Raw genomic sequence first — 13,390 nt, forward strand, 5'->3', positions numbered from 1 at the left:
TTTACTATATTCCTTACTAAGTTTTATTTGCATTTGTTCATGTTGTATCATTGAGCCTTCATCAATTCCCAAATATTTATACACTCCAACTTGCTCATGTTTTTTATATCACAGTCTTGTCTCAAACTGATGTCATCTTGGTGCTCCAGTTTTCCTGCTTTAAAGGTTGCTTTTGCACATTTATCAAGACCAAATGGCATTCTTATATCATCCGAAAAAGTTTGGCAACTTGCAGTTTGTGCTTTCAGTTCCTCATCTGATGAGCTATACAGTTTTAAATCATTGACAAAGGGAAGATGAGAAGTCTTTACACTTCGTTGTTTTCTAGGAGCCAAATTATAGCCATGGCCTAATCTGTTAAGTAGACAGCTCAATGGGTTAAAGGCGAGACATAATTATTTATTTATTTTCATTTATTTTACATTTCTTTACCAGGAAAGTCCGACTGAACAAGGTCCTTTTTCAGCGGAGGCCAGGGGAGAAAAGTTTCAGTTATACATTATAGAAACAATACAAAGAAAAATTCATAGAAGAAGTAGTAGCAGTTCTCAAAAAAACAAATGACATACTATTGTCAAGTACAATTCATGGGATGTATACACTTACAGTTACAATGTACTTATAGCAATTCAATGACATTTCCATTTACAACAAAGTAATAACTATTCAATGCTGGAGAGAATATATTATTCTTTGCAATTAAGACTAATAAAGCTACCAAAAATAATTTAGAAGGAAATTCTAGTTACACAGGCAAAGAAACAGTTCAAAGGGAGTTTCTAGTTACAGGGCAGGAGAAATGAGTTATCCTGGAGAGTTGCAGGGACAGAGCCAGGTATTTGTGAGATGTGTTTTTAGGTGTATTTTAAATTGTAAAGAAGAGCAGATTGAAGCAGTTGAGGTTGGTAGTTTATTCCACAGTTTTGGGATATAGTTTGAAAAAGGTGATTTACCAGCTGCATTGTTTGTTTTGGTGATGTCTAGGAGAGTTTTATTGCTAGAATGGATGGATCTAGAGGTAGTGTATGGCTGTATAAGGTTTTGGACAGCAGGGGTTTTATTTGGTTGATGCAAGATTTTGTGGCAAAGGTCAGTTGATTAAAGTGCAGCAGTTGAGGAAGTTCAAACCATTTTAGCTGTTTGAGGGATGTGCAATGATGTGACCAGTATGAGGAATCTGTGGCAAATTTGGCAATTTTATTGTAGCAAGATTTAAGTTTGGCAAGGTCAGTTTTACAGAGATTTGTAAGTATTGGGGAAGCATACAAGAGAGCTCACAAGAGTCGTGTGTAAGCAATGATGGGTTTTGTGCTGCTTGTTAGAAATGTTTTGTTCCTGTAAAGGAAGCCAAGATTTTGGTGGACTTTTTTAATGGTTTGGGCAATATGAATATCAAATTTCAAGTTGTTGATTTCGACACCTAGCAGTTTGGTATGAGTTGTTGGGATGATGATGGTTTCGTTTTTGTATAAGATGTTGAAGGATGTGGAAGAGGAGGGGGGTTTATCTGGATAGAAGAGAAGACATTTTGTTTTGTTGGGATTAAGAATGAATTGAGAGTTTGTGGGCCATGTTTCACCAGACAAAAAGGATTCTTGGGTCATCTTGAGGAGATTTTGTAGTGAGAAAGCTGAGCATATCAGAGATGAGTCATCTGCATATTGAATCACAGTGGGGTGAAGTGTGGAGGTGTAGAGTTGGTTGGTGAAAACAGAGAACAGAAGGGGTCCAAGGATGGAACCTTGTGGGACTCCTATGGTAACTGGGAGAAGGGGAAAGAGGTGCAGTTGCCAGCAGACAGCCTGCTGATGTCCTGCTAGGTAATTTTGGAACCAGGTGATAGAGGAGATACTGAGGTTTAGGGAGGAGAGAACATTGATTAATTTAGTGGGATTGACCATACCAAAGTCCTTTGATAGGTCTAGGAATATAGCAGACACAAATTGTCTGTTATTCCTATGTTGGTTCATTGTGTTGGTAAAGGACATTAGGGCTGTGTTGGTGTTGTGAGAGGGTTGAAAACCATGTCAAGTGTTTGAAAGTAATTTATGTTTGTGAAGGTAATCTATAAATTGTATATGAAAAATCTTTCTAGAATTTTAGGTGGGGGGATAGGATGTTAATAGAGCGATAGTTTAATTCAGTTGGGTTTCCTCCCTTATGTAATAAAGGAATATGGGATATTTTCCAAATAGCAGGAGTCAGGCTCTCAGAGATAGATCTATTAAAGAGTATGGCTATTGGGTAGGCTCTTTCTTCTACTGCAATTTGCAGGAAGTCATCAAGGAGGCTGTCTGCATCCAGGGTATTTGTTTTTTTAGCTATTTGAGTAGATTTTGATGGTGTTGATAAACACTGGTTGAAATGTAAACTGTTTGGAGGAAGTCTGTTTGTGGATGCCATATTGATCTGTGATAGGAGCAGTGTAGCTAGAGTTGCTCTGAGAATTTGCAAGGGCTTGAATTGTTTCTGTAAAGTATTTAGTAAAATGGGTTACTAAATTATTAGTACTGTTGGGAGTTTGAAATGGGAGGAGCTGATTGGCCTGGCTGTAATATGTTGTTAACTGCAGCCCAGAACTTTTGTGGGTTGTTTTGATGTTTTTTTCTGAATAAATTGCTTTTATCCCATTTTACTAGTTTTTTAGCTTTATTACAAAGTTCGTAATAGTTCAGAACAGCAGAGGTGACGGAGTCACCCTGGTCATGGTCACTGTAATATAATCGATCAGTGTAGGGTATATCTTACACATTTTTAAGCACTCTGTTATCCATGAATGTGGGATACAATCAAATGCTTTTTTGTAGTCAATCCAGGACATACTTCAATTCTTCCCTTTTTTTACAGTTCTCCATTCTTACATTATTTAGCAACAGATCATTCTTTGTTCCATATGACTTTCTTTTATTACCATTTTGTTCTGTTGCCATAATTGAGTTTTCTTCTAAATGGCTATAAATTCTATCAGCATCTATTCAGGTGTATAGTTTATACGGAGTTGGAAGGCAAGTTACTGGTCTATAATTTTTAGGGTAGCTTGCAGTTTCACTCTTACATAGGAGGATTGTTTTTCCTGTTGTTAGCCAGGTTAGTGTCTGTTCAGGGTGCACAAATAAATAGTTCTATAGCTAAATCTTCATGCAAAGATGTTAATACTTATAACCAGAAGTTAGGTACTGCTTCTGGGCTTGGTGTTTTCCAATTAGAGGCTTTTCTTAACTTTGTTTCAGTCTCACTGGCTGTTACTTCATCCCGTTTCATATCCAGTACCTCTGAACTTCTTATACTTTCTTTTACTTCTTCTATCCATTTAGCATCTTGTTATTTTCCGCAGGCTCTTAATAGATATTTCTTCAAAATATATATATTTCTTCTTTTTTATGTGGTCTTTCAATTCCTTTTACCTTGTTTCCTAATTCTCTATAAAACTTTCTGGGGTCATCAATAAATGTCTTATTTTGTACTTTTCCTTTATATTTATCTATGTATGCTCTAAGTTTTTCTGCCTGTGCTGATGTTTTTAATTTATTTGCAATAGTGCATGATAGATCCTGATCCATTATAATATTGTACATTGCTTTTATCATGTCTATCTTTCTGAGTATTTTTGTCGATCTGCTCCCTCTTCTATACTCCTCTAACAGTGACACTTCTTGTCTTAACTGCTTTATAGGTTTCCCTATGCGATATTTTCATGATGGTATTCGATTTCTCCCTTTCCTTTCCCTTACTACCCTGTGTTCTTGTTATAAAATGTTATCTGTTATTATTTTAGCTGCACAGTAATATATCCTGTTTACTTCTGTTATATCACATGGATCTCTACGGACAGTCCTAATTACTGTGTTCATTTGTTTTATCAAAATTCTGATGTTTTGGATTTTATTGACCTTCTTCAGTCTATTTCTTTCATTGATCTTAATATATCTATCTATCTCTATTAAATCAAGCAACACTTCTCTTAGCTCATTTTCTTCAAAAAATGAGTGGACATTTTTTGTTCTCCATTTTCTGCAGGTATTCTGTAGAAAGTTCTATAGCATCTTTCTGTGGCACATTCTCTTCAGTTTCACCCTGTGTTATCCGTTGTGTGTCATATGGGGACTCACTGACCTATCACACCTCAACATTGACTGCTCCAGAGTTGCTACAGTTTCCTGTTGCATTCCTTGCTGTCCAGCTTCAAGTGAACATTTATATTGGTTTCCTGTGGAAGGCTCCAAAATATCTTCATATGGCAACTGAACGATTGTTTCCCATTACACTGGTTTCTCCTTAATTTTGATGTCTATTGCTATGTCCTGCTGTACTGCTTTCTGAGTTAGATCATCTGCACTGAGTCCTTCCCTTCGCAGGTCCTCCATAACCTCAGTTTCCATTTCTTTAACTTCCCCATTACTAATCTTTTTTCTTCTTTTCCTCTGTCTCATTTTTTTTGTATTGTAAAGTCTTCTGACTGTAATACTATCTCTTATAATATTATAGCATTTCCATGCACTTTGTTGATGTGCATAAAATCAAAAGATGGTGGGGTGGCAAGAAAGAACTACCAGAGGAGTTTATTTGGACACTAAATTTGTACAAATAAAAATATATGTCATGTTCGTTAGACCTCAATGATTAGATAATATGCATTTGGCAAAGGTTAACTGTGTTCATCCTGGGACATAACAAAAATGTTTATTCTATCAAGCATTAGACACTGACTGGTACAGTTTTGCTCTTTTTTCCAAATGCCAACTCAAATAATGTGAAAATACAAATATTAAACAGTATGCACATTTAGTTAGAATAGAAATGAGGGGATCAGGTAAAGGCTCAGTTATGAAAAAGGCATGTTTTCTATTTAATAGATATGTATATGTCAGAGCAAACTGCAGCCAGAATGGATATGGGAAGGATACAGTTTAGACCTAGTAATATGTAGATCTTTGGTAGCTAGCCATAAATGAGTCAATATTATAAGTTGTCTTATGACATCAGTATGTCCTTTCCTTTTGAACTTTTAAAACTTCTGATAAGTCCTCATTCTCCTATATCTTATCTGAGCTGTATGCTGGTGATCACCTAACATGTGTAGGATACATTCAAAAGCTGAAAAAAAGGAATATGCCATTTTATTAATTCTGATATGCCTTTTTTCCTGGCTAAATATGGAGTGTGGCATTAAAGTATGCAAGAAGAAAAAAAAGTGTGAAAATGTATGATCAGTACCACAAGCCCTTATCCAAGAGGGACACAGGTGAAACCCCTGGGGTAAATTTACAGTCTCCTATCCAGTTGTCTAAGTTACGCTTAAATAGAGTCATTGAGAAGCTCTGTTTTATGTTAAGGGAGAGTTTGTTCCAGAGGAGTGCAATCACATATCTGTCTCTCCAGCACATCTTGTTAATGTCACAGACTAGGTTAAGTTCCCTAGAACAAGTGAATCTGGTCCATTTGACTTGCTGATGTGCAGCATTTCCATTAAGGCAGGGTTCGAGACTGCTCTGTAGGCCAGGCACAAGTCACCTCACAAAGTGTTACCCCAGATGTGATGTTGTGCATCATATGACATTGCGCCATGCATATTAATGAGGTGCAGCATGGATAAGCAAGTTTTTGCAACTTGTACTGGTCTTGCTGACCACAAAACCTGTTATGTGAATGCACAAAGTATTTCCGTGCATGATTTCTGGCCTTTCAAGTATCTCATTTTGAGACTTAAACAGTTCATGTTGCACAACATTCCATATTACTTTAAGATGTTACTAAGCCATAGTATATCTTACACATGTTGCCCATTTGTTCCACATTATGTGGGCTACTATTCTTCTTTTTAGAGATGGAATGTTGGGAGCTATGACACAGATAGCAGTGATTCTGCCCAATCATAATATGACAGAGCAGCATTTGCTTTTCCCTTTCTTTAATTTTCATTTATTATTTTTTTTGCCACTATTTGTGTGATGCACCACATAGCACAAACACTAGAAGCAGAGAACCTGTCCACCATGTTTGCATGATGGCAAGCATCATGCGACATTTTCAAATACTGTGCACACAACCAGTAAGTACACGATAATTGCAATTGGCAGCAAACATCAGAATATAAAGAGCGCAACTGGTGGGAAAATCTCATTCTACATTGGGCTTGGTCTCTGGTAGTCATGACTGGTGTTTCTGGTGAGGGAGTGTGCTTCTGAGCATACAGGTGGGGTTTTCAGGAGTCCAAAGTCTTTGTTGGACTCCCTAGTTCACCATCATGGGCCCAATTACTGCAGAGGGACTATTCAGGCTTAGAATATAAACCTGAAGCATGGAATAGTGTTGCCTGGGCTTTGACCAGTACTATAGGTGTCCCCCACACTGGTTAGCAATGTCAACACCAGTTTGACGACCTCAGAAGAAGGAAGAGGGATACACTTGACCACTGGATTGGGGAATTTAGGACCAGGGATATCCCACACATGTGTAAATATCAATAACAGTGATTACTTGTAAGAGTTAAAGCTGAATATAGTCAAGACTGGTATTCATAATGGTATTCTGTTCTGTTTTTTCCCCAGCTGCCACAGAGACAGCTCTTAATGTGAGGACCCATGCTACAAGATTGGCAAGGATGCGAGAAGCAATTGGAATGTATACATCAGAACAGTACTGTTATTGTAGCATTAAAAGTTGAAGACAGCTTATTTGGTAGTTAATACAGTTTTATCAAGCTGAGCATGCATATCACAACTGTAAAAGAAAGTATGCATGCCTTAGTCCATAACACAAAGCAACAATTTCATATTCTGAAATAACAGTGAGCATGGATCTCTCAACTGTAAAAGGAAACTATTCATGCATTAGTGTGTAGGACAATATAACAGTACAGTATTAGAGAATAGTCCGAGGTTGTGGGGTCAAACACCACACTTCCCAAATATAAAATACTGTTAAGTTTTCTTCATTATTGCAATGTAACTTCAAAGCTTTATACCAGTGGCACAAATGGCCTGCTGTAAACTGTATAATGTGGACATGCATATGTGCAATATATATGCACATCAAGGATTGCTTGCTGCAGTCTGTATTATACTGTGCATCTGTTATGAACAGTGTAGTCTAGAAAGTAATAAATAAATTTGTTAGGAGTTTGTAGTCTTAAAAGTAAAGGTAACAGAATTGAGTCAAATAATTGTTTAAATGCATTGTAGTCACATATGAAGTTACTAATGCTATCCCTCTTTTTCTTTCATCCCAAATCTTATCTTCTTTTTTTTCCCACAGCACAGCAAGGTAGGCCTGTCCCACAAGATCCTCCTGCCCCCACTCCACTGGCTACAGCACTGCAGCCCAGCATGTCTGGGACACAGTCTGGTAGTACCCCCTTTGCTGCCCCAGCACTACCTGGGCTGTCAGATAGTTCTGCCCTGGAGGATAGGTCAGTGGTTCCCTCCAGGAGCAGTGGTGGAGGTGGTGAATTTATTACCTGTGATGAACTGCCAGAGTTGGTGCTTTGGATTGTGCACTGCACTGTTAATGCACACCTACCCCATATGGAGTGAAGCAACATGGAATGGCAGTAATATATGTAAATATAATTAAAAATATTATGCAGACTTGAAAAAGTACTACCTATACCCATAACCAAACCCTGTATCATCTGCCTCCAACAACAATGGATTAAAACATGCTGCCACAGAGTCAGTTAATTAGCAGGTATATTTTAGACACTTAGTACAATTTGGTTGACTTTAGCAATGTGGCATGAGTTTGCACACTGCTTAACTATGCGCAATCCTGCTGGTTGCTGTGCTATCGAAATCTATATATCTATGTTGTATTACTGGTGTTTACTGTCCATTTCCTCCTTATGACATAAAAATACATTTGAAATCATTAGGGCCCTATTTCACTAAACAAAGTAATATGAAATGTGTGATTTACAATGCACATCAATCTGGTAACATGCAGAAATACAACTAATAATCCATGTGACTACCAAGTGCTATGTGCAAAGCTAAGGAAGGTGCGCAAACTCAAGCTGCATTTCTAAAGTGTGATAGTTGGTATGGAGTCTCAAAAACATAACTGCTAATTAACTGACTCTGGTGGCAGCACATATTCATGCACTCAGTGCAGTAATACATACTTTTTAGGCTAGATGGTACTAGTTTTGGATACAGCTTTATCTAACACTTGTAACTGTTTTTTGCCATTGCTGTGTACTGGTGCATAATGCACACCATTGTGCAATAAACACTACAATAAAGAAAAGAAATGGTGAAGATAGGAAAGTGGTGAAATGGGGAACAAAGTTGAAGGGAGGGCAGGAATGTGCAGGAGGGTGGTAGAAGAGAACCATAGCTATTCATTTCTTCAAGGAACTCCCTGGTCAGCCTCAGTAAGAAGCTGAGATCCCTCATAAAATTCTCCAAAGCTAGTTACGAAAACAAAATTGCCACTGATTCTAAAGACAACCACAAAGCATTCTATAGCCATGTCAAGAATCTCAATGGCAACACTCAGATCTGCTCTGAGTTACAGCACAATGGCACTAAATATACAGAGCCAACTGATATTGCCAACATCCTGGCAGATAGGTTCAGTACTAACTTTACCCCCCCTCACCCCCTAAAGAGCCCATCTCTATAATGGAAGAATGCAAAGTACCTGTATTCACGGCTGCACAGGTAAAAACCACACTCTCCAAAGCCAAGAGCACCTCATCCATGGGGCCTGACAACATCCCAGGCTGCATTCTACATGAACTACAGAATGAACTGGCAACCCACCTAAGTACTATGTTCAATCATAGCCTCACCTCAGGCTTTGTGCCCACTGAATGGCATACAGCAATGGTTATTCCACTCCACAAAGGGGGAGCCACCACGGAACTACCACCCCATTAGCCTGATGAGCCTGGTCTGCAAGGACATGGAACATATCATCATGGAACTTATAAACAAAGACATCGGTAATCTCCAAACTCTGGACCCCACCCATTCGGGTTTGTAAAAGGCAGATCATGTCTCCTAAACCTGATAGACTTCTTTGAGGCAGTCACCAAAGCTGTAGGCAAGCGTAAGGTGATTCACACAGCCTATCTAGATCTCACCAAGGCTTTCAACACCATCCTCCACTCTGGAATTATAGATAAACTCACTAAACTAGGTATAAATCCATATGTCACAAGATGGGTTGCCAACTGGCTCACTGACAGAACCCACACTCTGAAAGTAGCAGACTCAAAATCTGACTTCAGACCAGTGACAAGTGGAGTACCACAGGGTCCTGGGTCCTCTCCTGATTGGTATCTACTTCTCTGAAGTACAGGCTAATATAGAAGGTCTTTGGCTAATGAGGTTCGCAGGTGACTGCAAACTAGGAGCCATAATCGAAACTCCTAATGATGTGGACATCCTACAAAAAGGCTCCACTGAGACAAATGCCTGGTGTCAAAGCTATGGCCTCAAGCTCAATGCCAAAAAGTGCATTGTCATCCCCTAAAACTCTGTACCCATGAACTACCATATAGGCGGTAGTCTACTTAACACCGAAAGTGTGATAAGAGACCTTGGGACACAGGTGGACAGTAGTCTCTCCTTTGATAATCACATCACCACAGTAGTCAGGAAATCCTTCTATGTGGCACACCTCATCACAAAAGGTTTCTCATCCAGGGAAAAAGAGGTCATTGTTCCCCTCCACTCATCACTCATTAGACCCATTATAGAGTGCAATGGCCCTTTTGGTGTGTACCTCACAAGACATCTACAACAACTGGAAAGGCTGCAGAAATACCTCATAAAGAGGATTACTGGCCTCAAACAGATGCCCTATGCAGACCGTCTCAAAGAACTCCAGCTTTATTCCATTGCATATCACCTACTCAAAGGCGATCTCTGCCTAACATACAATTATGTCAAACCCAGAGCTGTTGGATGCTCCACTTAAAGAAATCCCTATCCCTCCGAGCTACATGCTCTAGGAACCTAAACCTTGTCACCACAATAAACAGAACATAAAAGAGGGATAGATTCTTGTCCCAGAGACTTCCCATACTCTGGAACGAACTACCTATCTATATAAAAAAAAGCTCCTCATTAGCACTCTTCAAGAAAAATCTTGATGATTGGATGGGAAATAGGAAATTCACCCCAGGGATCACTTCTGTGGCTCTGCTCGACAGGGGCACAGGAAAATAATTTTCTTGGGTGGCGAAAGCCAGGGTACCTTTTTGGCTAGGTTTATATATACCCTAGGGCCAATAGCCTAGTACCTACCTATGAATCTATGAACAGTATAAAACTGATCATATATGCAGAATATTAGCAGGATTTGGACTGTCACCTCCGGACAGAGAGGAGTCACTACAACACAATAATGCTGTACAGCCAATTGGACCAAATCAAGTGTGTTAAGAAGACACTTTTGTAAAAAGGAGAGCTATGTATGGGATGATTTTTTTTGGGGGGTGCAGGTGGCCATTTTTTTGAGATGGAGAGAGAGAGAGAGAGATGAATGTTGGGAGGGGATGTAGGTATGTCTGGGTCCAGTAGGTTCGGTAGGTGATGAAGCAATCACAGACAGATAGGATATACAAAACAAGGCACAGGAATGGTGAAGGACACAGGAGATGGGTGAACACCATGGTTGTTGTGAGGTTGGGGACATCGCAAACCCATGGACATCAAGCTGGGTGACAATGAGAAATGAGTTATCACCCACTGCAGTGTTATCACTGTCACCTCACTGCACTGATGGCTGCAGTGTCTGATGTCTGTGTCTTCTTTTCATGTTATTAAGTACACTGAAGGAGGGAGCAGTATCTCCATCTAGTGTAGGCAATGCATCCACTGTGTGATGTATAATCCTATGCACCAACCCTGGCAGTTCATTGCAGGCTATAAAATCACCACCTCTGCCACTGCTTCCAGAGGGAACCACTGGCCTATCCTATGGGGTAGAACTACCTGATGGGCCAGTTAGTGCAGGGGCAGCAGAAGGGGTACTGCCAGGTTGTATCCCAGATGTGCTGATCCTCAGTGCCATAGCAGCTTTAGTGGGGACAGAAGGATCCTGCAGGGCAGACCTACCCCCTGTGCTGTACGAAAAAAAAAAAGAGAAGATAAAGGTTGGGCTGAAAGAAAAAAGGGAGAATATTAGCAACTTCATATGTGACGTACAATGCACTGATACAATTTAACTCTATTCTGTTATCTTTACTTTTAAGACTACCAACTCTTAACAAATAACTTTTGTACTTTTAAGACTAACCAGCTCATAACAGATGCACACTATACTACAAATTGCAGCAATTAATCCTCAATGTGTGCATATATTGAAAATATGTGAGTTCCAATTATACAGATTACAGTTTACAGCAGGGCATTTGTGCCACTGCTATAGAGGTTTGAATGTACTGTACAATATTGATGACAAATTAACAGTATTGTATGGCTGGGAAGTGTGGTATGTGAGCTCACAATCTCTGACTACTGTCTAATACTGTCCTGTTCATTTGATAAAGACTGAAGACTAATTGCATGCATAATTGCTGTTACAGTTCATATATGCATGCTCATTTTGATACAACTGTAGAAGATACCCCAAAACAAATATCTTAAACTTTTAATGCTACAGTAACTGTGCTGTTCTACTCCATACATATCACATGCTTTTCTCATCAGTGCCAATATAGTGGCATGGGTTCTCACATTCAGTTCTCAGTCTGTGACAGCTGTGGAAAAAGCAAAACAGAACACAATACCATTATGAATACCAATCCTCACTATATTCAACTTTTAACTCTTATACATAGTCTCTGTAATTGATACTTACATATCTGTCAGGTGCCCCCGGTCATGCATTCCACAATCAGTCAGTCATTTGAGGGTATCCTTCTTCCTGCTCCAGATGTCACTGTAGCACTGTTCAAAACTCAGGCAAGACTATTCCATGACTCTGACTTATAATCCGAGCTACAGTAGTCCATCTGCAATAGCCTGGGCCCATGTTCATTCATTAGGAGTCCAACAAAGACGTTGGACTCCTGGACGCCCCATGTTTGAGCATAGAATCTCAATCCCTCTCCATGAACACCTGCCATACATACACAGAGCAAGACCAATATGGAATGATACTTTACCATCAATTGCAGGTATCGCGCTTACTGGAAGTGCACACTTTTTTGTTTTGCAACATTTCAAACTGTTGTACATTGCTTAGCATCGCACAACATTTTTAGTATTAATTGAATGCATCCAGTTTCTATTTCTGGCTATCTGGGTCCTGTCTTCTACCTCAGTGGTCTATTCATCCAGTTTGTGCACAGCTGTGCTTCACCCAAACCAGATAAGCACAGCCAAACCCATTTGCGCTAATTGGTGCATCACACAAATACTGTACCCCCCCCCCCCCAAATAGGTAGAAATACTTGAAATGATGAAAATGAATCTATGACATACACAGTAGAAAATGTTAGTACACTAGAGAGATCTCTACAGAGGTTTGGATTTTAACTGTCATTTCAATGCACCTTCAAAAAACAGGATGAGTGCCTTATCCCTCTTTTCCACACAAACAGCTTTGCAGCAAGAACTGAAGTCATTCCTAACACAGCCAAGTGCAACTGAATGTACACTGATACCAAGGCATAAATTATTTCTACATGTATTATATTTAGTATATTTTGATGTAGTGCACTTAGTGATCACATAACCTGTTATGATTATTGCTTGCAAATATGCAACTCTGTCTTACCTTTCTGTGTTTCTTGGTCATTCATCAGTTGTCTGACCAGTACTCAGAGATGTACAGTGTGTAATGCAATCTATATCATTGACTTTAAAATGTGTGAGGATATTAACTGGGAATAATATGATATGCAGTTGCCAACAACTGAAGGGCATGTTGGATGGTACAAACAAGCAACCACAGGCAGCTCTTTTGTGGTGGGCAAAGCTGAGTTCCTGTTATGGCACATGCAAGGGTACACTGTTCTTTCAAAGGGGGTAAAAAGCTGAGTTACTCTTATGGCACAAACAAGGATATGTTGCTCTTCTCACTGTCCTTGTTTTGCATCCTGCCTGTTGTTTGATCTTGTGAGGGTTGTGAAGTCAGAAATTGCAATATGTCTCATTACTTTCTAACTTCTCTCTTTAATGATTTTCCATTATAAAAGTATGTTGCTAAACTGTGGACATGCAGTGATCATCAGGAAAGGTATGACAGTGTGAATCTTTGATGTATGAAGCCTGCTACTTGCTAATGGACACATATAAGCCAAATAAGTCTCTGCTGTCACAAGTTAAGGTAATTTCTGTACAAATCTCCCTCCTTTGACTTGCTTACTGTACCAAGTGATGAATTACAAATATATGTCATGATATTGTGAAACAAGATACTCCAGGTTCAGAGC

Source organism: Protopterus annectens, chromosome 4.part1 (assembly GCF_019279795.1).
Source record: "Protopterus annectens isolate FY-2018-M chromosome 4.part1, PAN1.0, whole genome shotgun sequence".
Classification (NCBI taxonomy): domain Eukaryota; kingdom Metazoa; phylum Chordata; order Ceratodontiformes; family Protopteridae; genus Protopterus; species Protopterus annectens.